We start from the raw sequence: 25,818 nt of genomic DNA, 5'->3' as shown, positions 1-25,818 counted from the left end.
CGTACGCCTCGTACACGCGCGGCTCTTCTCCGTACGCCTCGTACACGCGCGGCTCCGCTCCGTACGCCTCGTACACGCGCGGCTCCGCTCCGTACGCCTCGTACACGCGCGGCTCCGCTCCGTACGCCTCGTACACGCGCGGCTCCGCTCCGTACATCTCGTACACACGCGGCTCCGCTCCGTACGCCTCGTACACGCGCGGCTCCGCTCCGTACGCCTCGTACACGCGCGGCTCCGCTCCGTACGCCTCGTACACGCGCGGCTCCGCTCCGTACGCCCCGTACACGCGCGGCTCCTCTCCGTACGCCTCGTACACACGCGGCTCCGCTCCATACACCTCGTACACGCGCGGCTCCGCTCCGTACACCTCGTACACACGCGGCTCCGCTCCGTACGCCTCGTACACACGCGGGGCTCCGCTCCGTACGCCTCGTACACGCGCGGCTCCGCTCCGTACGCCTCGTACACGCGCGGCTCCGCTCCGTACGCCTCGTACACGCGCGGCTCCGCTCCGTACGCCTCGTACACGCGCGGCTCCGCTCCGTACGCCTCGTACACGCGCGGCTCCGCTCCGTACGCCTCGTACACGCGCGGCTCCGCTCCGTACGCCTCGTACACGCGCGGCTCCGCTCCGTACGCCTCGTACACGCGCGGCTCCGCTCCGTACGCCCCGTACACGCGCGGCTCCGCTCCGTACGCCTCGTACACACGCGGCTCCGCTCCATACGCCTCGTACACACGCGGCTCCGCTCCATACACCTCGTACACGCGCGGCTCCGCTCCGTACATCTCGTACACACGCGGCTCCGCTCCGTACACCTCGTACACACGCGGGGCTCCGCTCCGTACACCTCGTACACACGCGGGGCTCCGCTCCGTACACCTCGTACACGCGCGGCTCCGCTCCGTACACCTCGTACACGCGCGGCTCTGCTCCGTACACCTCGTACACGCGCGGCTCCGTACACCTCGTACACGCGCGGCTCCTCTCCGTACACCTCGTACACGCGCGGCTCCGCTCCATACACCTCGTACACGCGCGGCTCCGCTCCGTACATCTCGTACACACGCGGCTCCGCTCCATACACCTCGTACACACGCGGGGCTCCGCTCCGTACACCTCGTACACACGCGGGGCTCCGCTCCGTACACCTCGTACACACACGGCTCCGCTCCGTACACCTCGTACACACGCAGCTCCGCTCCATACACCTCGTACACGCGCGGCTCCGCTCCATACACCTCGTACACGCGCGGCTCCGCTCCGTACGCCTCGTACACGCGCGGCTCCGCTCCGTACGCCTCGTACACGCGCGGCTCCGCTCCGTACGCCTCGTACACGCGCGGCTCCGCTCCGTACGCCTCGTACACGCGCGGCTCCGCTCCGTACGCCTCGTACACGCGCGGCTCCGCTCCGTACGCCTCGTACACGCGCGGCTCCGCTCCGTACGCCCCGTACACGCGCGGCTCCGCTCCGTACGCCCCGTACACGCGCGGCTTCGCTCCGTACGCCTCGTACACACGCGGCTCCGCTCCATACACCTCGTACACGCGCGGCTCCGCTCCGTACACCTCGTACACGCGCGGCTCCGCTCCGTACATCTCGTACACACGCGGCTCCGCTCCGTACACCTCGTACACACGCGGGGCTCCGCTCCGTACACCTCGTACACACGCGGGGCTCCGCTCCGTACACCTCGTACACACGCGGGGCTCCGCTCCGTACACCTCGTACACGCGCGGCTCCGCTCCGTACACCTTGTACACACGCGGCTCTGCTCCGTACACCTCGTACACGCGCGGCTCCGTACACCTCGTACACGCGCGGCTCCGCTCCGTACATCTCGTACACACGCGGCTCCGCTCCATACACCTCGTACACACGCGGGGCTCCGCTCCGTACACCTCGTACACACGCGGGGCTCCGCTCCGTACACCTCGTACACACACGGCTCCGCTCCGTACACCTCGTACACACGCGGCTCCGCTCCATACACCTCGTACACACGCGGCTCCGCTCCGTACACCTCGTACACGCGCGGCTCCACTCCGTACACCTCGTACACGCGCGGCTCCTCTCCGTACACCTCGTACACGCGCGGCTCCTCTCCGTACACCTCGTACACGCGCGGCTCCTCTCCGTACACCTCGTACACACGCGGCTCCGCTCTGTACACCTCGTACACACGTGGCTCCGCTCCGTACACCTCGTACACACGCGGCTCCGCTCCGTACACCTCGTACACACACGGCTCCGCTCCGTACACCTCGTACACACGCGGCTCCGCTCCGTACACCTCGTACACACGCGGCTCCGCTCCGTACACCTCGTACACACGCGGCTCCGCTCCGTACACCTCGTACACACGCGGCTCTGCTACATCCACACTGTAAACCCCTCCTGACCCCACACATAACCTTCACCTCATCCAGCACCATGACAACCAGCACAGCAGAGTCCTGCATCCACTGAGGCCCCTGATCATGTGACCCCTGACTCCTCCCCTCCTGTGACCTCATCACAGGTCCTGTGCGCACAGAACAGCCATATATGTGGTGGCGGCTCTGCAGGTGGAGGTATGTGGAGATCCCCCATTACTGGGCGCAGGGGACATTAACCCCTCCATTCCAGGGGAGAGAGCGCACTTACACCTTTAAGGGTAAGTAAACTTTTGACTTGTATTGTTTATATCCATTTTAGGCCCTTATAGCTGCCCGCAGATTTGTCTGGGTCTGGAGCTTCCTGTTGCTGATCAATGGCTGAAAAGACCTTTGCTCTCAAGAGGCCGGAACTCACCGCTCTTTTATTAGTGAGGGGGAAGGGTGATAGTAGCAGTCATTGTCGGACTGGGTGATAAGGCTCCACCAGTAACCAACTCCAGGGCCCCACTTTTCAGCTACATGCAAATGTGACATCATCCTCATTCACAAATTTCTATATAAATAAACTTGGTAGATTGTTAGATGAATAAGATGCCGCCTTTGTCTGTACATGATTATTACTGTATATAGTGCCAAGTACTGCTCATATAAGGGTTGTGGCCCACTCCTGCACAAGGGCCCACCGGAGGATTCTCCTGTGGGCCAGTCTGAGCCTGGTAGCAGTCATAGTTCTTTGTACATTACAGCTGGTTTTCTTTGTTAAAAAAAATAAGTCAGCATTTCTAATCTAAGCTCGTATTTACCAGGAATTGTCACAGGTTTACAATGCATTTCCAAAAATATGTATATCGTCTTCTCTCTTTTGAGATGTCCCGGATGAGCGGCTGCTGTTGACAAAATTCCCCTGTGATCTAAGGATTGTTCAGGTGGATGGTGGCTCTCGCTGTGTGCCATTGCAGTCATGTGACTGTGACGTGGGTGGGGGAAACAAATAGTGTAGGCAGGACCACCTGAAAATGCAGACTAGGGGGCCGAGAACTTTGGGGTCGGATCACGTCTTTCTATGACATCTCTGCACAGATCTGATTCCTTTTGTGTCTGAGAATTTATAGTCCACGGATAAGACAAAAAAAAAAAAAAAAAAAATCACAATAGAGTACTCGATGTAACCTGATGTGGCTCCAATAATTTGATAATTGATTCATCAAGGTGTTTTTGCCAGAATTCCTTTAAATGTCTCAAAATATCGAAATTGCACAAAAGTTTGTCAACTTTTGGTGGTTTACGACACAGCTGACCTGCTCCATCAACTTTTAGATAAGATTGTGTGGCTGGGGTGGGACGCGTCATGACTAAGCGCGTTTGACTAATTCATCAGGGGATGTAAATTACGCCAGGAATGTACTCCTGTCCCTGACTAGTGTGACATTTCTGGCAATGGTGCACAGAAGTTGAAGAATGCGCCAAATTCATTCAGAGGATGCGCCATATTCATTAAGAAGCTTACCTTAGTGCACACTTTATAGAGACCGCCATACAAAATGCCAGTCTTGATGAATCAGACTCAAGGCCTCTAGTAAATGTTAAAGTATATAGTAACCTCTGATGAAGCATAGACCGTGTAAGTGGGTGGAGTATAGAGTTTATGATGCAAACCAGATGGGATTTATAGAAATCTCATGCCCACTTTTTTTTTTTTCCTTCTACTCCAGCATAAATTCAAATCCGCCACATGTCAATTTCTATATGCTGAGTGTTATGTACATATTTTTTTCCCCTAGACTTGCATCATATGCGGGAAATCCGGTAGTAAAAAACACACATGCGTTTTTAGTAAGTTTACGTGCCAGAAACGCATCAAAAACCACATATAGTTTTGCCAAATACAAGGAAGTAGCAAACACAAAGCAGCTTTGTTTAAAACATCACACACTAACAAGAGACAAAAACCGCAGCCTTAAAAACAGGCTAAAAATGCATGTAAAAAAACATTATAGCATTTTTAAACATGAGCTAGAAACTCTAAGGCTGTGTGCCCACGATGCGTTTTTTAAGCTTTTCCGCAGTGGCAGAAACGCTTAAAAAACGCATGGTAGAAGGACTGCCATGTTCCCCAATGATAATATGCATGTGCTGTGCACATGCTGTGGAAATTTCCGCTGCGGGTTATCATTGCGGAAAAAACCGCAGCACTACCAATTATTTTGCGGAAGTGCTGCGTTTTCGCCGCCATTGACTTCCATTGAAACGCTTGGATTCCGCATCACTGCATCTGTACATGCGGAATCTAAGCGTTTCAATGTGTGGATGGTACCCGGGTGTGGAGGACAGGAGACTCCTCCAGACCCGGGTACCATAGAACCTGTGAATAAAAATAACATAAAAAATAAATATTATATTTACCTTCTGATGGCCCCCGGTCTCCTTGTCTTCACTTGCCGGCAGCTCGCGGTGGACTGAAGGACCTGCGCTGACATCATTTAGTCATGTGACGGCAGGTCCTTCACTGTACCGCGAGCTGCCGGCAAGCCAGGTAGGAGCGAAGCAAGACTCCGGGGGCCATCAGAAGGTAAGTATAGATTTATTTTTTTATTTTTTACCATTCTTTAGGTCACAGTATATAAATCCATGCCTTTTGCATGGATTTATATAGTGTGAACAAGTTGTCAAGCATTTTCCAAGTGGTGCTAAAATCGCTTGAGAAGCGCTTGTCAACCCGCAGGGAGATGCAGAAATGCTCAGGAAAAATTCTGGAGCATTTCTGCATCGTGGGCACATAGCCTAAAAATTACACCTCAGATATAACTGTGAATTTTGACTAAACAAGAATTGGAAGCCCTTTTATAAAGTATACATCTAGAACTATAAAACTGGTGAACTAAGAGGGGTGACCTCAAGATACACCAAGAATTCTGATGTAGAAGTATGTGTCTGAAAATGCTCACAGACAAAACCAACTATAAGATCGTACCCCAGGATCCCCTACAATGGCGTATCCACCAGAATTTTGGACGAGGCCTTGAATCTACATCTATGATTTTATCATTTTATCTGGAATGGATAAGGAGGTTGTAGGCACTTGCAATCAGGGCTGTGAAGTCGGAATCGGAGTCGGTATAAAATGGACCGACTCCAACTCCTAAAATATATAATATATTGGGTACAGTAGTTCAATGCAGTTTGTGGGGAATATTTTTTTCATAAGAATTTGGGAAAGTTATGAAATGTCTTATAAATGTCTGTCCTATTCCTGATCTAAGGGTCTAGACTTTTAGCTGAGATGAATCTGTGCTACAGTAAATTTATCACTTAAACATGAGCCATGTATGAGGGAGTTGGTGTCATGGAAATTGAGGAGTCTGAGTCGGAGGTTTGGCTTACCGACTCCCCCGCCCTGCTTGTAATGGAGATCAATTTGATCCTTTTTCTATTAATAAATCACGAGGTATCCCTCATAGTTGGTTAGTATCAAATGAATTGCTCCATGCTATAGGAATTCAGAAAGGAAGCAGATAAATTAAGAACTAGATTTGAAGAGAAGGGGATATCCTGATAGGGGCCTTGTACAAGCATGTGATCATGCTCTCTCATGAAAGAGAGGTGCTGAGAATTATAGGTATTTGTGACACCAAAGCCCCAAAAGATCGATACAGTATCACTTCCTATTGGGCTATGGTGTTGATTGAATAAATCTTTTTCAAAACACATCTCCTCTTCTCCTCAAATGATGTACAGAAGGGATGCAACATTCCGTCTTGTTCACAGCCATTAGGTTGCCATCCCAAATGAGACATGGGCTTAATAATAGAAATTTGAGTTTCTCTGTGCACACTGTAAGGCATACCATTTTAATTAAAGTGTCCAATGGTTTTCAAAGTGAGACAACTGTTCTCTAATATGAATCTAGGGATTTTGTAAATTATCATACTCCAGTGGGTGATAAATCTCTGTATGTGTAACAAACAATAGAGGTGGAGACACTTTCATCCCAAACACTAACTCCCAGATTCCTCACTATTAGGTCAAGTAGATCAGCACATTGTGAGTAACCTCTAAAACATTAACTTTAATAGATATTTTTCAAAATAGAACATAACACACGATAAAATTACTTTAATTAAAAGGGGAAGAAAAAAAAAATGTCCAATTCAAAGTGACGGATAAACACATGACAGATGTCACTAATATCAATGAGAGACCATCTAGACACAAGCTGACAGTGGTCAGCTACATTACCTTCTGCATTACCAGCTGTCAATATCCAAGGGATGAGGTCCTCGTACATATATTAATCTGGTAGAGACCTGTTCATCCTTCCAGGTGGACCTTGGAGATTACCCTATTGAGCCCTATCAATACTACAATGGCCCTGGTTACCCCAGTACTCCCACCCTGACAAGTGCAGTCCCCAACTAACCCTATGCTGACAATACCCTACAATCGCCCTGTGTGCCTCTTGACGCATTTTTTCCTTTCAAGGTCACTAGGGGATGGCGATGCACATATCAAATTAAATAAGAACTATGGTAGCAGCATCTCAGTGATGGAGTGATGGACCTGGCATTCAACAGACTGGTACCAGGATGATTGTATGGTTTTGTCTGCATAGGGTTAGTCGTGGAGTGCCCTTTTCAGGGCAGGGATACTAAGGTAACCAGGGCCTTTGTTGTACTGATAGGGCTCAATAGGGTAATCTCCAAGCTCCGCTCGGAAGGATGGATTGATCGCTGCAAGATTTATGTATGTACAAGGATCTCATCTCTTGGATATTGACAGTTGGGTGAGATGGTTACATTTATATTTGTATTTCACATAAGTAATTAATGGTGATGCAGACGGTAATCTTTAGCTGACCACTGTCAGCTTGTGTCTAGATGGTTACTCATTGGTATTAGTGACAACATCTCTCATGTTTATCCATCACTTTGGATTGGACATTTTTATTTATTTATTTTTTGCTTGTTTAATACGGGTAATTTTATCGTGTGTGTGTGTGACGTTTTATTTAGAAAATATACAGTACAGACCAAAAGTTTGGACACACCTTTTCATTTAAAGATTTTCATGGCTATAAAAATTGTACATTCACACTGAAGGCATCAAAATTATGAATTAACACATGTGGAATTATATACTTAACTAAAAAGTGTGAAACAACTGAAAATATGTCTTATATTCTAGGTTCTTCAAAGTAGCCACCTTTTGCTTTGATGACTGCTTTGCACACTCTTGGCATTCTCTTGATGAGCTTCAAGAGGTAGTCACCGGAAATGGTCTTCCAACAATCTTGAAGGAGTTCCCAGAGATGCTTAGCACTTGTTGGCCCTTTTGCCTTCACTCTGTGGTCCAGCTCACCCCAAACCATCTCGATTGGGTTCAGGTCTGGTGACTGTGGAGGCCAGGTCATCTGGCGTAGCACCCCATCACTCTCCTTCTTAATCAAATAGCCCTTACACAGCCTGGAGGTGTGTTTGGGGTCATTGTCCTGTTGAAAAATAAATGATGGTCCAACTAAACGCAAACTGGATGGAATAGCATGTCGCTGCAAGATGCTGTGGTAGCCATGCTGGTTCAGTATGCCTTCAATTGTGAATAAATCCCCAACAGTGTCACCAGCAAAGCACCCCCACACCATCACACCTCCTCCTCCATGCTTCACGGTGGGAACCTGTCATGAAGAGTCCATCCATTCACCTTTTCTGCGTCACACAAAGACACTGTTGTTGGAACCAAAGATCTCAAATTTGGACTCCTCAGACCAAAGCACAGATTTCCACTGGTCTATTGTCCATTCCTTGTGTTCTTTACCCCATACAAGTCTCGTCTGCTTGTTGCCTGTCCTTAGCAATGGTTTCCTTCCAGCTATTTTACCATGAAGGCCTGCTGCACAAAGTCTCCTCTTAACAGTTGTTGAAGAAATGTGTCTGCTGCTAGAACTCTGTGTGGCATTGACCTGGTCTCTAATCTGAGCTGCTGTTAACCTGCGATTTCTGAGGCTGGTGACTCGGATAAACTTATCCTCATAAGCAGAGGTGACTCTTGGTCTTCCTTTCCTGGGGCGGTCCTCATGTGAGCCAGTTTCTTTGTAGCGCTTGATGGTTTTTGCAACTGCACTTGGGGACACTTTCAAAGTTTTCCCAATTTTTCGCACTGACTGACCTTCATTTCTTAAAGTAATGATGGCCACTCGTTTTTCTTTACTTAGCTGCTTTTTTCTTGCCATAATACAAATTCTAACAGTCTATTCAGTAGGACTATCAGCTGTGTATCCACCAGACTTCTGCACAACACAACTGATGGTCCCAACCCCATTTATAAGGCAAGAAATCCCACTTATTAAACCTGACAGGGCACACCTGTGAAGTGAAAACCATTTCCAGTGACTACCTCTTGAAGCTCATCAAGAGAATGCCAAGAGTGTGCAAAGCAGTCATCAAAGCAAAAGGTGGCTACTTTGAAGAACCTAGGATATAAGGCTATATGCCCACGTTGCAAAAATGAAGCAGAAAATTTCTGCTTCATTTCCGCGTGTCCTCTCCCGGAAAAACACTTGCGGAATTTGGCAAGCGTTTTTCGCGCGTTTATGATGCGTTTGGGACATGCGGAATTGCCTTGCGTTTTTTATTGCATTGACAAGGCAATTCCGCGTGCATAAGCGCAAAATTAATGGACATGCTGCGGATTTTTGAGTGCATCAAAAACGCTGCGGGAAAATCCGCAGCATGGACATTGAAATTGCGGATTCTCATTGGGGACCATGGGGGACGGATTACCAAGCGTTTCACAAACGTTTACGCTGCGGAAATTCCGCAGCATATACGCTTGTAAAACGCTATGTGGGCACATACCCTTAGACATATTTTCAGTTGTTTCACACTTTTCACACTTTTTTGTTACATATATAATTCCACATGTGTTAATTCATAGTTTTGATGCCTTCAGTGTGAATGTACAATTTTCAAAGTCATGAAAATACAGAAAAATCTTTAAATGAGAAGGTGTGTCCAAACTTTTGTTCTGTACTGTATATACGGTGTATATTTCTTAAAGGTTTATGTTTTACAGGTTTCTAACAATGTGCTGATCTGTGTACATGTCCATGATCCTTGTATGTCAGTAAGACTCAGGCTAAGTGCCCACGATGCAGAAATGCTGCATATTTTTTTCCGCTTCTCCCTGGCAGGAAAAAACGCATGCGGATTTTACATGCGTTTTTCCTGCCAGGTAGAAGCGTTTGTGAAGCGTTTTTGCATGCATTTTCGCATGCGGGTTGTCAAGCGCTTTTAGCATCACTTGGAAAAGTGCTTGACAACTTGGTCCAAGTAATAGTTAAAAAAAAAAAAAAGAAGAATAAGAATGGTAAAAAATTATACTTACCTTCCGATGGTCCCCGGTCTTTTCTCTGCTGCGTCCGGTCTGTTGTATCGGTCGCGGTGGTGTGAAAGGACCTGCCATGACGTCATTTAGTCATGTGACAGGTCACGCGACCGCCGACATCAGTTCACACGGATAATATGCGGTTCAATGCAAGTCAATGGCGGCAATTACGCTGCGTGTCCGCAAAATTAATGGACATGCTGCGTATTTTTCCGCAATGATAATCCGCAGCGGAAATTTCCACAGCACATGCGGATTATCATTGGGGACCATGGGGCACGTATTACCAAGCTTTTTTTAAGCGTTTTCGCTGCGGAAACTCCGCGGCAAAAACGCTTGAAAAATGCATAGTGGGCACGGAGCCTAAATGTGAATTCTGATAACCCATTGCTGAACACGAGGAAGACCTTGAACATGCTAATTTTTGAAACATCATGGCGCACGTTTTTCAGTATCCTTTCATTTCATAGATAAAGTTCAACTCCTAGGGAGAAGGAGTGATTTAAAAAAATAAAAATAAAAAAATCCTTCAGAAAGAAAGTGGATTTTTTTTTTTTGCTTTAAAACTGCACGTCCATAGGCTCATTGAGACAGTCCTTTACACCTTTCATCAGATCTGTGTTGTCCTTTCTCCCTTTGGCTATGCTCACACACGTTGTTTTTTTTTTTTCTGCTGCAAATCTGCAGACAACTTTTGGCAGGAGAACAGCTGCGCCAAAAATGCAGGTTTTCCTGTGTTTTTTTTTTTTATGTGTTTTTGCAGCAGTTTTTTCACAATGTGTGTGAACATAGCCTTTTGACTGTTTCTGACATAAGATCTTTCTCACTTTGTTTTCAATTATATGCTATTGTGTTCTACTATACATATTATCTTCATTTCCTTCCTCATGGGACTAGTTTATCTCATCCAGGGAAATGGACATTGTCCTTGTCTTATGCACTTTAACTTTTATCTGTGATTTCTATAAGTGCCTTCAATTAGACAGCATTTAGTCTTTATTTACACCTTTTCATACGTCGACCGACCTTTATTTTACCGTTTATGAATTTAAATAGCATTTATTGACATTTTTAGACTTAATTCCCTGTAATCTTTTTTCTTATATCACATGGTCATATGTGCTGTATATTGTTATCTAGTGTACTAATCTATGAATGGATGTCTCAGCAATCCTTTTTCTTCATCGGCATGGAATACACCAGTGCGCATCCACTTAGTCACTACATGACATCACATGCTTGTATTTGATCTACATAGTGGCACTAGTAATTTATATGAGGCCAGCGGCACGCTTCTTACATCACCAACACCTTAAATCAAAAGCATATGACAACTAGCACTGATTGGACTTCATCATTATGGTGATACGCCACGCTTCTTCACAGATTGGTACACATCACTATGAGGATGCGAGGGGGTGAGAATATTTAAACACTTTACCTCCTTTTAGTTTTTTTTTTCTCATCCAGTTGATATCACCACCTATCTTTTTTATCTACATCTATTTAGATTGAATGCATCATACAACCAACAAGCTCGTCAGTCCTTCCATTTATCTATTTTCGGATCTCATGTGGGGTTCCTGATGAACCTGATGCATAGATTGGTGAAACGTGTTGGTGCCCCTATTATTTAAAATCTGATGTACAGAGTAATCTCATATATCATATTGACACCCCCTTTGTTTGTGATGGGAATAAATGATATTCATCCAGAAGAATATTTGTGAGGTCAGACGCTGATGTTAGAGGAGAAGCCAGGATCGCAATCTTATATTTCATTCCAAAGGTGTTTGGATGGGGTTGAGGTCCGTGCTCTGTGGGTCTAATCATGTTCTTCTAAACCAAACTTTATCGGGCGACCATGACAGCACCACGAGAGAGGGGATCCGCCCACCAAGGACAGGAAACTTACAGGCTTAAAGGGGCGGCACCTCTCTCTCGCCTCAGTTTTGGTTTCCTGTCCTTGATGGAGGGAACCTCTGACAGGCTTACCTGTGAAGATGTCTGGAATACTGAAGAGCGGGCTGTCGAGCGGCACCCCTGTCTGTGGTCAGCAGCTCCAGCATCGTCTATGGGAACAGCTGTGGAGCTGCACCCCTGTCTGGGGTCAGCAGCTCTAGCATCGTCTATGGCAACAGCTGTTGTGCTGCACTCCTGTCTGGGGTCAGCAGCTCTAGCATCGTCTATGGCAACAGCTGTTGTGCTGCACTCCTGTCTGGGGTCAGCAGCTCCAGCATCGTCTATGGGAACAGCTGTGGAGCTGCACCCCTGTCTGGGGTCGGCTGCTCCAGCATCTCACTAGCAGTGGGGGCTGAGCCCCCGTCTGGGGTTGGCGGCGTCGTCGTTCTGGGGTAGGCCGCCCCAGCTTTTCTCTACCACTGGATGGATCGCTGGCGCCGGGTGGTTAAGAGGGAGTGGCGCCCCTATCTTGGGTGGGCCGCCCCAGCATCGCTCTGTCGCCAGGCGGGAGCGGTGTCCCCATAAGAGGTTGCAGCTTCAGCGCCGCATGATACGGCGGGGGCGCACGCTTCCGGTATCTGTGTAGCCGGGGATGCGGTTTGATGACGCCGCTGTGCTCCCCGGCGATCACGTGACCGGACCAGGAAGTTCCGGCCACGTGTGCTCAGACGCCGAGGGAGCTGCAATAACCCCTGTCATTAGGAAGAATGTGTTTTAAAAAAAAAAAGGGTGGAGCAGGTGCTGCTATTTAAGCATCTAGGCACCGTTGCTCCAGGCTTCCCAGCTACTTTTTTTCTCTGTAATGGATTCATAAAGTGAGCAGCAGCAGCAAGTTCAGCAGCCGCCATCTTCACCATCTCAGCGGCTGCTTGGGAAGCTCCCGGAGTCACGACGCCCTCGAGTTACCGGTAACACCCGGACCTCAGGATGGCGAGGATCTGCGACCAGGTCCGGCCATCGTGGCTTCAGCAGGATGGACAAATCTGCAGCCTCCAGGGATGATCCCCTGGCTGAGAAAGGTCCTTCCTCCAAACCGGTACCAGCCCTTTGAGCCGTCTGGGTAAGTGATCTTCGAGAAAGTTCACGTAGTAATGGAGTGTCCCTTCTTCTTGTCTATTCTTAATAGGGGAAGAAGTGTACTTCCAAATCCAAGCACAAAGAATGTGCATTGTGTAAGGCCATTTTGACGGACTCATATCCCAAAAGGCTGTGCCAATCCTGTAATAGGGTATGTGCACACGATGCAGAAATGAAGCAGAAAATTTCTGCATCTCCCTGGCAGAAAAAACGCATGCAGATTGTGCATGCGTTTTTCCTGCAGAATTCATGCGGATTCACATGCATTTCCGCATGCAGATTGACAAGCGCTTTCCAGGCGATTTTAGCATCACCTGGAAAGTGCTTGACAACTAGGTCACACTATATAAATCCATGCAAACGGCATGGATTTATATAGTGTGACCCGAGAGAGTGTATATACTTACCTACGATGGCCCGCGCTGTCCTGCTCACTGCGTTCTCCCGGCTGCCGGCAACTTTGAATTGAAAGACCTGCCGACGTCAGCGCAGGTCCTTCAACTCACTGCAAGTGCCGGGAACCAAGCAGGAGCGCTGCGCGGGCCGACAGATGGTAAGTATAAATATATATATATTTTTTTATTTTATTCCTACAGCTTTTTTAATGGTACCTGGGTGTGGATGAGACTCTCCTCTCCTCTAGACCCGGGTACCATCCGCACATTAGAACGCGCCAATAACGCAAGTACAGATGCAGTCTTGCGGAATTGGCGCGTTCTAATGCAAGTCAATGGCGGCGAAAACGCCGCGTTTACGCAAAATTAATTGACATGCTGCAGATTTTTGAGCGCAGCGTTTACGCTGCGGAAAAATCCGCATCATGGGCACAGCACATGCGGATTTCAATTGGGGAACATTGCTGCCCTTCTACCATGCGTTTTTCATGCGTTTCCGCAACTGCAAAAACGCCGCGGAAACGCATTAAATACGCATCGTGTGAACTCAGCCTTAACCAAACTTTGGCGGACGAGACCCCTAGTTTCGCCTCAGGGTTAAAATCCCTAGTAAAATCAGAGATCAGCAAAGTCCTTTCTAAAAAATATAAGAGAACGGAGGATACAGATTGTGAGGTCTCCCCAGCCCCTGATGATTCCCTATCTGCAGCCCATGAGGTGGACTCTGACGATTCATCTTCTTCATCCTCCTCATCCTCAGAGAGTGGTACAGGTCAACATTGTTTCCCACTAAATGAAATTGACAGTCTGGTTAAAGCGGTCCGCTTAACTATGGGTATTACGGATACCAGACAAGAAAAATCAGTCCAGGACGTTATGTTCAGGGGACTGGGAAAAAGAAAAAGGAGTTTTCCGATTAATGATAAGCTTCAGGATCTGATACATAGGAAAGACTAGAAGCAATGGGATGAAACTAAATGGGAGGAGACACAGATTAGATATTAGAAAAAACTTTTTGACAGTTAGGGTGATTAATGAGTGGAACAGGCTGCCACGAGAGGTGGTTAGTTCCCCTTCAATGGACGTCTTCAAACAGAGGCTGGACAGACATCTGTCTGAGATGATCTAGTGAATCCTGCTTTGAGCAGGGGGTTGGACCAGATGACCCAGGAGGTCCCTTCCAACTCTACCATTCTATGATTCTATGAATGGGAAAGGCCAGAAAGAAAGGGTTCTCTCCCCCACCTCCCCCTTTTTTAAGAGGAAATACCCCTTTGAGGACTCGGCCTCTTCCTTCTGGGAAAAAGCTCCAAAGCTAGATGTTGCTATAACAAAGGTGTCTAGGAAGTCATCGCTTCCCTTTGATGATATGGGGCCCCTTAAGGACCCTTTGGACAGATAAGCTGATACCTTTCTCAAAGGGACCTGGGAAACAACTACTGGGGCCTTAAAGCTGGCAGTTGCTGCAACTTGTACGGCCAGGTCCTTGATGATATGCCTGGAACAGCTTGAATCCCACCTAAAAAAATGACACATCCAGAAAGAAGATATTATCCAACGTTCCACTCATGCAGTGGGTAGCAGCTTTCCTAGCGGATGCCTCCTCGGACTCAGGTTGGCCGCAAGGTCATGTCCAACGCAGCCCGTAGAGCCCTGTGGCTTAAGTGTTGGCTGGGAGATATCCAGGCCAGAGCGAGACTGTGTTCTATACCATGTGAGGGGGAACATCTCTTTGGACCAGTTCTGGATGAGATCTTGGATAAAGCAAGTGACAAGAAGAAAGGGTTTCCTAGCTTATCCATGCCTGCTTATAAACCTTCTTTTTGTAAAAGAAGATTTGTGTGTTAAAGACCGCAGAGAGATCAGGATAAATGGGAAGACCGCAGGCTGAAAGGTAGAGGGCTTCTGTTTGGTTTTTCTTCTGCTCGGGGACCCCGGAAGCCAAGTCAATGACTCGTAGCCGAAGTAGAGGGGGAGGCTTCTTACCTGCCTGGACAAAAATTTTGGCCAGTAACTGGATCCTTGATCTGATAGGTTCGGGTCTGAGGTTCGAGTTCCAGGCGATTCCTCGTGGGAGATAGATCTTGACCCTGGTCCGTCCCTCTGGGTCAGAGCAGCTGGCCCTACAAAAGGAGGTGCTGGACTTAGTTCATAAAGCAGTCCTGGTGGAAGTCCCGGCATCCGAAAGGGGGAGGGATTCTACTCTCCTCTTTCTGGTGTATCGGATGGTTCTTTTAGGTGTATCATTAACTTAAAAGCTCTTAATAAGTTCTTGATAATTCCCATCTTTAAGATGGAATCTGTGAAATCAACAATAAAGTTGCTATTTTCGGGCTGTTACATGGTAGTATTAGATTTAAAAGATGCCTATTACCATGTACCTATCCATGAAGATTACCAGAAATACCTTAGAGTAGCCTTGGTCATGGATGGGGAAATCAAGCAATTCCAGTATAGGGCCCTGCCATTTGGTCTGGCCATAGCCCCCCCCCCACTATTTACTAAAATTATAGCGGAGGTCATGGCTCATGTCAGAGAATGTGATATTTTGATTGTCCCTTATCTAGATGATTTCTTGATAGTTGGAAATTCTGCCTTACAGTGTAATAAACACCTAAAGGAAGTGATCACCATCTTAGAGAGTCTGGGTTGGGTGCTAAATTTAAAAAAATCTAGGTTAGTGCCCTCAAAAGTTCAGCAGTTTTTAGGTATTATGCTGAATTCAGATTCTCAAGAATGTTACCTCCTGGAAGCCAAAAAGCAAAAGATTAGGAATCAGGTGAAAAATGCGGTATCAAATCCACTCATGTCCCTTAGAGCAGCAATCTCCCTGTTGGGTACCCTGAAATCATGTTTCCCAGGGGTTCTGTGAGCACGATACCACTCTACAGTCATGGCCAAAAGTTTTGAGAATGACACCAAAATTATATTTTCACGTGATCTGCTGGCCTCTGGTTTTTATTAGTGTTTGTCTGATGTTTATATCACATACAGAAATATAATTGCAATCATATTATGAGTACCAATAGGTTATATTGACAGTTAGAATGAGTTAATGCAGCAAGTCAATATTTGCAGTGTTGCCCCTTCTTCTTCAAGACCTCTGTAATTCTCCCTGGCATGCTCTCAATCAACTTTTGGAGCAAATCCTGACTGATAGCAGTCCATTCTTGCATAATCAAGGCTTGCATTTTGCCAGAATTTGTTGGTTTTTGTTTGTCCACCCGTCTCTTGATGATTGACCACAAGTTCTCAATGGGATTAAGATCTGGGGAGTTTCCAGGCCATGGACCCAAAATCTCTATGTTTTGTTCCATGAGCCATTTTGTTATCACCTTTGCTTTATGGCAAGGTGCTCCATCATGCTGGAAAAGGCATTGTTGGGTGCCAAACTGCTCTTGGACGGTTGGGAGAAGTTGCTCTTGGAGGACATTCTGGTACCATTCTTTATTCATGGCTGTGTTTTTAGGCAAGACTGTGAGTGAGCCGATTCCCTTGGCTGAGAAGCAACCCCACACATGAATGGTTTCAGAATGCTTTACAGTTGGCATGAGACAAGACTGGTGGTAGTGCTCACCTCTTCTTCTCAGAATAAGCTGTTTTCCAGATGTCCCAAACAATCGAAAAGGGGATTCATCAGAGAAAATGACTTTGCCCCAGTCCTCAGCAGTCCACTCCCTGTACCTTGTGCAGAAAATCAGTCGGTCCCTGATGTTTTTTCTGGAGAGAAGTGGCTTCTTTGCTGCCCTCCTTGAAACCAGCCCTTGCTCAAAGAGTCTCCGCCTCACAGTGCATGCAGAAGCACTCACACCAGCCTGCTGCCATTCCTGAGCAAGCTCGGCACTGCTGGTAGTCCGATCCCGCAGCTGAAACAGTTTTAAGATACGGTCCTGGCGCTTGCTAGTCTTTCTTGTGCGCCCTGGAGCCTTTTTGACAACAATGGAAGCTCTCTCCTTGAAGTTCTTGATGATGCGATAGATTGTTGACTGAGGTGCAATCTTTGTAGCTGCGATACTCTTCCCTGTTAGGCCATTTTTGTGCAGTGCAATGATGGCTGCATGTGTTTCTTTAGAGATAACCATGGTTAACTGAAGAGAAACAATGATACCAAGAACCAGCCTCCTTTTAAAGTGTCCAGTGATGTCATTCTTACTTAATCATGACTGATTGATCGCCAGCCCTGTCCTCATCAACACCCACACCTGTGTTAATGGATCAATCACTAAAACGATGTTAGCTGCTCCTTTTAAGGCAGGACTGCAATGATGTTGAAATGTGTTTTGGGGGTTAAAGTTCATTTTCTGGGCAAATATTGACTTTACAAGTACAGTAATTGCTGTTAAGCTGATCACTCTTTGACATTCAGGAGTATATGCACATTGCCATTACAAAAAATGAAGCAGTAAACTTTGGAAAAATTACTATTTGTCTCATTCTCAATACTTTTGGCCATGACTGTAGGGTTCTTCAGTGGGATGTGCTTTATAATGAAGTTTTGCTTTAGGGGAAGGAAAGATGTCTTTGTCACCCCGGTCAGTTGAGTCCTTACAATGGTGGGAGGATGAGGCGAACCTATCTCTAGGGTTATTAAAACCACTAGAACAATTAACACCGATGCGAGTCCCAGTGGGTGGGGAGCCCATCTGGAGGATATGGTAGCTCAAGGGTCCTGGTCGGATAGTGAAAAGGGTCTCTCCTCCAACGCTAAAGAGCTGCTGGCGATAGACAAGGCGGTTAATTATTTCTTAGTTTTCCTCCAAAGTCAGAACGTAAAGATCCTTTTGGATAATAGAGTTGCGGTAGCATACGTCAACCACCAGGGGTGTACTCGGTCAAGATCACTGATGAGAGTGATGGATAATCTCTTTCAGATCACGGAATGTCCTCTTCTTTCCTTAACGGCCCTCCATATAAGGGGAAAAGAAAATACAAGAGCAGACTACTTAAGCCGCTATCCTCTGTGACCGGGAGAATGGGACCTAAAACAAGACGTTTTCTCCCAGATAGTTCGAAGATGGGTGCCTACGGTGGTAGACCTGTTTGCTACAAGGCTAAATCGGAAGACAAGGCTCTTCTGTTCCCTAAATCCCAGAGAAAATCACCTTGCTGTGGACGCTCTCCTTATACCTTGGGATTTCAACCTGGCCTATGCCTTTCCCCCTTGGCTTTCCTTCCCAAGGTCATAAGGAAGATCAGGGAGGACAAGGCGAGGGTTCTACTAATCGCACCCTTTTTGGCCGAGGAGACCCTGGTTCTCATGCCTGAGGAGCATGTCCGTCTCCGATCCTAGGGTCCTGCCCAAGGTCCCGGATCCCTCTCCCAGGGGCCAGTAATCCATCCTCAAGCACCTAGCCTCCACTTGACGGTATGGAGCTTGAAAGGTCACTGCTAAGTCAAAAGGGGTTTTCTCAAGATCTAGTAGCTACCCTAATGCGTAGCAAATAATCTGTTACAACTCAAATTTATACCAAAACTTGGATTTTTTTTGTCTTTTTCTGGGTCTAGAATTAATGTGGGGGCACCAATAGGAAAAGTTTTGGAGTTTTTACAAAAGGGTCTTGAACTAGGGTTATCCACCATCACCCTAAAAGTTCAGGTTTCTGCCTTAGGTGCCCTATATAGCTGTGATCTGGCGGGCAATTATTGGGTTTCTCGGTTTATTAAGGCCGCGTTTAGATCTAGACCCATCATCAAAAGCAACTTGGTTCCCTGGGACCTAAATTTGTTTCTAAAGGCCTTGACTAGCTCGCCTTTTGAGCCAATAGAATCAGCAACCCTTAAATCCCTGTCCCTTAAAACAGCGCTACTAATAGCTTTAACCTCGGATAGGAGGATTAGTGACATTCAGGCTTGCCTTTTACTCAAATCCTGGATGATAGGCGGGATCAGGTTTAAGAATTACTCCCTAAGGTAGCTGCTCGTTTCCACAGACTTCAGGAAGTAGTCCTACCCTCCTTCTGTCCTTTCCTAATCCGAGTAACCAGAAAGAAGCAGAGTGACATACATTCGATGTAAGGAGATGTGTGGTTAGGTACCTCTCGGTCACCAAAGACTTTTGGAGAGAGAGCTCATTGTTTATATCCTACCAAGGGGTTAGGAAAGGGTTTAAGGTCACAAATAGTGTTGTGTGAATTTTGTTCGGCATTTCAAATTTGGGTTCGTGTTCGGGGGTTCCGGCTTGTTCGTGCCAAAAAATTTGGCTCCGCCCATGAACATCCCTGATTTGTCACGCAGATGGCTTTGAAATAATAAGGGGTCTCAGCTTTTCCATGAAAAACTGTACCATAACATTGTTATGTGTGGAGGAGGGATATTCTCCAAGCAAATGCTCATTCCTCAGTCTGCCAGATAAAGAAGCGTGATAAGCCACTCCATATAACATGTTTCCACTGCTTCAGAGTCCATTAGATGCTTGGCATTGGCTGCATGTAAGCCTTACATCAGCAAGCACAATGAGCCATGAAACTTCCTGCAGGGATACTGTTTTTGTGCTGATGGTAATTCCAGAGGATTTTTGAACTCTGCAGTTATTGAGTTATCCGAGTGTTGGTGCCAGTTATGTCCTCTGCTTCTGGGCAGTCGCTGACTTTGCTCTAACTTTACATGGCACTTCATGGCTGAGTTGCTGCTGTTTCTTCCACTTCACCATAACATCACTCATAGGTGATGGTAAAATATTTATGATGGAAGAAATATAATGAACTGGCATCCTGTTACAGGAACATGTTGGAATTCAATGAACATTCCCTATTAGTATGTCTTTGGAGTGTGGGAAGAAACCGGAGAACCCGGAGGAAACCCACGCAAATACGGGGAGAACATACAAACTCCTTGCAGATGTTGTACTTGGCGGGATTTGAACCCAGGACCCCAGCGCTGCAGTGCTAATCACTGAGCCACTGTGCTGCCATTATGGCAAATGTTAGTAAAGGTAGACTGAATGGTGAGGGGCTGTATTTTATATACCTGTGCCAACAGGACTAAATGAAAGACCCTAATTAAGTGAATAAGATGTGTGTCCCAATACTTTTATCTATATTTTACTTGTGGGTAGTGATGAGCGAGCACTAAAGTGCTCAGGTGCTCATTGCTTGGGTCGAGCAAATCGTAATGCTCAGATGCTGGACCTGAGCAATGAGCCCAATGTAAGTCAATGGGAAACTCGAGCATTTTTCCGGCGGCCTCCCCCAGAGGTCTGGAGGGGGGGCTAAAAATTGGCTAAATCGATGGAAACAATGCTCAAATGATATGGGAACAGCATGGTGAATACCCCTGGAAACATCTCGGGCTCCCAGTTCACAGCTGTGAACAATGTTGTCAGAGTATTACGCCACTTTTACGAACTCACAATAAAACATACAAAAACTAAGCCAAAATGGATTTTTCTGGAAAAAATATTAAGGAACATTCATTCCAGGGTAATGACTTGTATATAAGGCAAAATAAATAGACCAAGATGTGTGGGAGCATTTTTGTTTTTGGTTATTTTCACACGAAGCGTTTTTGATTAATTTTTGCACTTTTGCATTGCTGTCAACAGTGAAAAATACATTCACCAGTAAATGTCATTTTAACATTTTACTACCTTATCTGGCCATGGGGTATGCGAGACATGATCAGACACATTCTGTTTTATTTATGAAGGAGGGACTCTGAAATTTACAAAGCCTATTTTTACAAGGCCATCAGGCAGCCCTAACTATTGTTGGAGGGCCAGCAGTCATCCCTCACTACAGTATTGTTAGAGGGCTGTCAGCCAGCTATGCTTTGTTGTTCCCATTATTAAGGAGTGGGTCTCCTATAGTGGTAATGCCCATGCACATTTACTCCTGGGGGGTATACATGAACATACTGTATAACATACAGAATGTTAAAGGTAGGCCTCTAAAAAAAACTTCCTACTTGCATCATAAACACCGTAAAAAAGTGGGTGTTGCATTATGGTCACCCTGTTGATTTGGTGGAGGATGAGAGAAGGAGGAGGACAACAGAAAATAGACAAAATCAGGAAGTGTATACCCATGTCTGGATGTGAAGACAGAGGTGCATGGGAATAGACCCCCTCCCCTCCAAAAAAACCACTGGATTTGATTTTATGTTCCGCTGCTATCTTCCAGTGGTGTTGAGAAGTCTGGCCCAATCCAGCCCTTGTTCATTTTGATGAGTCGGCCTGTCAGCATTTTCAGTTGACAGGTGAATGCGCCTATCAGTTATAATGCCTCCGGTGGCACTAAAAACCCGCTCTAGCAAAATGCTAGCGGCAGGGCAGGCCAGGACCTCCAAGGCGTAGAGCCAGTTCATGCCATGTGTCCAGCTTGGATACCCAATAGTTATAAGGCACAGAGGAATCGCGACGTTGGTACGGTCGGCAAGGTACTCCTTCAGCATCTTCTAAAACTTTTCCCTCATTGGGAGAGTACCCTGCGCATCAGAGCCTGGGCGCTGGGAGGGCCTGAGAAAACTGTCCCATACCTTTTGACAGTGTTCCCCTACCTCTGCTGCATCGTACTCCTTGGTTGTCCAAGGAACTGTGACCTCTGCCACCAGCGTTTTCAGATGGGAATTTTTTAAATTCCTCAACAAGAGTCTTCTGGTACTGTAACATTTTATTAGACCTCTCCACCACGGAAAGGAGATATAGAAAGTTCTTGTAGCGTGGGTCTAGAAGTGTGACCAACCTGTAAATTACTGTTTCCCGAAATGCTTACAAGGCGAGGGTCACGGGAAAGGCAGCGTAACATTAAAGTCAGCCATGTGTGCCACACTGCCAACAGTCAAGACAACCCTGTCCTGACCAAAAGGACGACTGTTCATGCTCTCCTCCTCCTGGTCCTCCGCCTTTTTCTCCCTCTCCTCAGGCCATCCACACTGAACAAACAGTATGACTGTGGTGTGGGTAGTACCTTCTGTAGCAAAGGAAAACAGCTCCTGTTCCTCCTCCTCCTCCTCTTCCTCCCCCTCATTATCACCCAATCCGCATTGAGATGAGGCTGGGCTGTGTGACATCACCCTGTATAGTTCATTGCACCATCTCATAGTGCTCTGCCTTCAATGCATCCTCTTTAATTGTGAGCAGAGAGCATTTCAGAAGACAGAGAAGCTGGATGGTGACGCTAATTATGGGGTCATCGCCGCACACCATCTTGGTGAAGTCCTCAAAGTTTTGGAGGACGGCACAGATGTCAGACATCCATGCCCACTCATCAGCTCTAATGTGCGGAGGCTGACATGAATACCGACGGACGTGTTTGAAGCTGGTACTCAACAACTGCCCTCTGCTGCTCACAAATCCTTCCCAACATATGCAACGTTGCTTTTCAACGCGTGGTGACATCGCACACCAGTCGGTGAGCTGTAAGCTGCTGAAGCACGGCAAGGGCGGCGGAATCTGTAGGTGACTTTCGGAAATGGGCACACATGCAGCGTACTTTGACAAACAGATCCAAGTAGGTTTTGAGAAACTGCTGAACCACTAAGTTGAGCACATGGGCCAGGCATGGTACGTGTGCGAGCTTGCCTAGCCTCAGAGCCGCCACTGGGTTCGGGCCATTGTAACACATGACCATCCCTGGCTGTAGGTTCAGCAGTGACAGCCACAGATCTGCCTATTCTGTTACAGTATATTAGCTTCAGCACAGCCTGTTGCCGCTTGTCCGAGGCAGTGCTTCCGACTGATGTGATTTCGGAGATGGAGGCTGAAGAGGAGGAGGTGCAGGAGCTGTAGAATGTGGGGGCAACCCTGACGGACCCAGGGCCTGCAATCCTCGGGCGCCGAGATGACGTGTTCCGTCACAGGGTCCGACTGGGTCCCGGCTTCCACTATATTAATCCAGTGTGCTGTCAGGAAGATGTACCGTCCCTAGCCACAAGCACTTGTACATGTGTCCGTGGTTAGGCGGACCTTCCCAGTAACTGCGTTGTTGAGGGCACGGGTAATGTTCTGGGACACGTGCTTGTGTAAGGCGGGGACGGCACACTGGGAGACCTAGTGGTGGCTGGGGACTGAGTACCGAGGGACGGCCTCCGCCATGAGGTTGCGGAAAGCTTCCGTCTCCATGAGCCTAAAAGGCAACATTTTCAAGTGCAAGCATTCGAGAAATGCGGCAGTTTAGTGCTGTGGACTGTGGGTCGTTGGCTGCGTTCAAAGGACTGGGGTAGAGACAACTAAACGCTGTGCTGGGACAAGGACGTGGATGTGCTTGCTGATGGTGGTGGTTGCAAGTATGCAGGGCAGGAGGCATCTTTGCCTGCCCCATGGACCGGGATTGGGTGCACGCGGAACAGGCAGTGGTGTCACCCGCAGATACTGTTTCTGGACCCTGGCGTTCGGCCCAACTAGTCATGTGCTTTTCTGTCATGTGCCTGAGCATGCTGGTGGTGGTCAGGCTGGTAGTTTTGCTGCCCCTGCTGTTGCTGGCATGGCAGATGTTGTAAATGGCCTTTTTGGGGTTATCTGGACAGTCTTTAAAAAAGGGCCAGACTCTGGAAGACCTTACAGTTGGACTGGCAACTTCCCTCGTGTTGGTGTTCCGGGGAACAGTTGCCCGCCTTGTCTGTGTCCACCCCACTGCTTATTCCTGCCTGTTGTGGTGCTATGCCTCCCTCACCCTCTGTGCTGCTGTCCTCGCTATGCATGTCTCCTTCCCAGGTTGGGTCAGTGACTTCATCATCCACCACCTCGTCTTCCACGTACGCACCCTGGGCCTCATCCTTACTTGCTGGCAATTGTGTCTGATCATCATCATCCACCTCTTGCAACCGTAATTGCATTTTCCCACCGTTGCCTCCTTTTGTGTGATCGTGGCTGCCCAAATATTTGGGCATCGCTACATGCGATCTCCTGTTGCCCCGCTTGAAGCGGGCTGGGTGAGAGGCCCGAATCCTATAAATGGAAAAGTGAACAGCTCTTCGGTGGGTCCAAGTGTGGGATCAGTTGTCTCCAGGCACTCGGCATGGTGGGAGGAAGAGTGAGGAATATGTGGTCCAGACTCACGGCTACGGAGACTGGACCGTGTGGAAGACAGGGTGGTGATGGTGGCAAACTGACTGGAAGCATTATCTTCTTTCCAACCAACAACCTTTTGACACTGCTCTGGCTTCAATAGTGGTGTCCCGTGACCCCCTACAGAGTGGGACCGGAAGGTAGGCCGACATGATGTGGGTGTGGGTGCTTGTTGTGCTCCCTCAGCAGGCACAATTTCAGCTTGCCCACGGCCTCTGCCTCTGCATACACCATCACATCCACTTCCCCATCCCCTGCCACGCGCCTTGCCCATTTTAAATGGAGTATAATATTTTGCATGCTCCCAAAAAATGTCACAATTATTACGGCAGTAATATCGTATCGCGTCTGATGACCACGGTTTTAGGCAGTGGCCTTGTATGGTATTGGTCAGCGACCAAGTGTGAATAAGTTAAACAACACACAACTTGCAGACTTTAAATGGAGTGTAATATTTGGCACTCTCCCTAAAATATCACGATTATTATTTTTATTTATTTAATTTTACTTTTATATAACGCCATTAATTCCACAGCACTTTATAGACATTATTAGCACTGTCCCCAACGGGGCTCACAATCTACATTCCCTATCAGTATGTCTTTGGAGTGTGGGAGGAAACCGGAGAACCCAGAGGAAATCCACGCAAACACGGGGAGAACATACAAACTCCTTGCCGATGTTGTCCTTGGTGGGATTTGAATCCAGCACCTCAGAGCTGCAAGGCTGCAGTGCTAACCACTGAGATACCGCAGTAATATCGGATCATGTCTGATGATGAATAAGCTTCTCTGCTTCCACAATACAGCAATGCGAATAAAATCAAACCAATCTGGCTGTATGCTGCTAACAAGCAAATGGATCAGTAAAAATTGTGTATTATTATATGGCTTTTCAAGCAAATAATCAGGATTATGAGCAAAAAGAATATTAGCCCTGATATCTAGGGCTATGGATATAATTTACAGTAGCAGACAGACTGTGCAATGGACCCTATTCTGCTCTATACACTCTCCACAAACTCTGCCTGCCTAACTCCTGCTATCACCAGGATGGATATGCATCTGGATTAGTCCTTAGAAGCAGGGCTGTGGAGTTGGAGCCCATTTTGGTGGAGTCGGTATAAAATGGACCGACTTCGACTCCTAAAATATATAATAAATTAGGTACAGTAGTTCAATGTAGTTTGTGGGGAATATTTTTTTCATAAGAATTTGGGAAAGTTATGAAATGTCCTATTCCTGATCTAAGGGTCTGGACTTTTAGCTGAGATGAATCTGTGCTACAGTAAATTTATCACTTAAACATGAGCCATGTATGAGGGAGTCGTGGAGTCTGAGTCGGAGGTTTGGCTTACCGACTCCACAGCCCTGCTTAGGACTGTTAGGTATTCGAGAGCAATATACATCTCAACTAACTAAATAAATCGCCAAATCTCTCCCTAGCTCAGCAGCACCTCTCCCTATTCTGCCTGTCTGAAGGGTAAACTGTGATGAGCACAGTGTTATCAGGCCTATATCAGACCCGGTGACCCTATGTGTCCAGCCAATCAATGTAATGCCACAACCAACATGGCTGCGGCATTTCAGTGAGTGGCAGGCAATTCCCGCATGTTTATTTGCG

At 47.3% G+C, this 25,818-nt stretch overlaps 1 protein-coding gene across 1 annotated transcript in view; it reads left to right on the top strand.

Moving 5' to 3' along the window:
• Positions 1 to 2,516: 2,516 nt before the first annotated feature.
• The window catches only part of LOC141271897 (uncharacterized), a 73,610-nt gene continuing 50,308 nt past the window's right edge, over positions 2,517 to 25,818 (top strand). Inside the window, exon 1 of the mRNA XM_073682114.1 lies at positions 2,517 to 2,660. The gene's annotated coding sequence lies outside the window, so the exon portion shown is untranslated. The remainder of the gene's footprint in view (positions 2,661 to 25,818) is intronic.

This window comes from Phyllobates terribilis, unplaced genomic scaffold, assembly GCF_046119375.1.
Source record: "Phyllobates terribilis strain yellow unplaced genomic scaffold, ASM4611937v1 Scaffold_5__5_contigs__length_657084704, whole genome shotgun sequence".
Taxonomy (NCBI): domain Eukaryota; kingdom Metazoa; phylum Chordata; class Amphibia; order Anura; family Dendrobatidae; genus Phyllobates; species Phyllobates terribilis.
The sequence above is the reverse complement of the archived record's forward strand: the minus strand, read 5'-3'. Positions and strand labels throughout refer to the sequence as shown.